Source organism: Penaeus monodon, chromosome 31 (genome assembly GCF_015228065.2).
Source record: "Penaeus monodon isolate SGIC_2016 chromosome 31, NSTDA_Pmon_1, whole genome shotgun sequence".
Taxonomy (NCBI): domain Eukaryota; kingdom Metazoa; phylum Arthropoda; class Malacostraca; order Decapoda; family Penaeidae; genus Penaeus; species Penaeus monodon.
Genome location: NC_051416.1, coordinates 32,608,654 through 32,609,234, shown reverse-complemented (window position 1 = coordinate 32,609,234; position 581 = coordinate 32,608,654).

The window sequence follows — 581 nt, the reverse complement described above, 5'->3', positions numbered from 1 at the left end:
ATGATACTGATACAACCAAATGCGTGCAATAATAAAACACGAGATTATTTTATTATCCTTATACAGTTCTATATAAAACAATAAAAGGAGTAGGTTTGCCTGTGTTGGTAGGGCTACTACGAGACACACACTCTCGGGCGTGATCCCACTACTGCTCGACACGGGTGCTTTTGGCTGCTGGGTTTCCCCCCTGGCCCGGTTCACACCTCCTTAGTCAACCTGGACGCCCTTAGCTCCCCAAGAGTGGCCATATTGATGCCAAGCTTAGTGCGGACACCCAATCAACGTGGGTGATCCCGCAACAGTGATCCCCACCTCAAGCCATCCTCTAGTCCAAGCTACCGAGTCGCCGGTTTACAGAGCCTCGCCACAGACCCCAGCTCTAGTATTGCCCGCTTAGGGTGATTTTGAAATACATTAGCAATGCAACTTTTTACAAGTACATCATGTCAAAACTGGTAATTTATAAAAAAAAATACTTAATACTTCAGGAATGTCAATTTGTCAAACATAGCATTGGGCTACTTTTTGGAATTATATGAAGCAATATGATTGGAATGGCAATGTAGTAATTGTTCCTC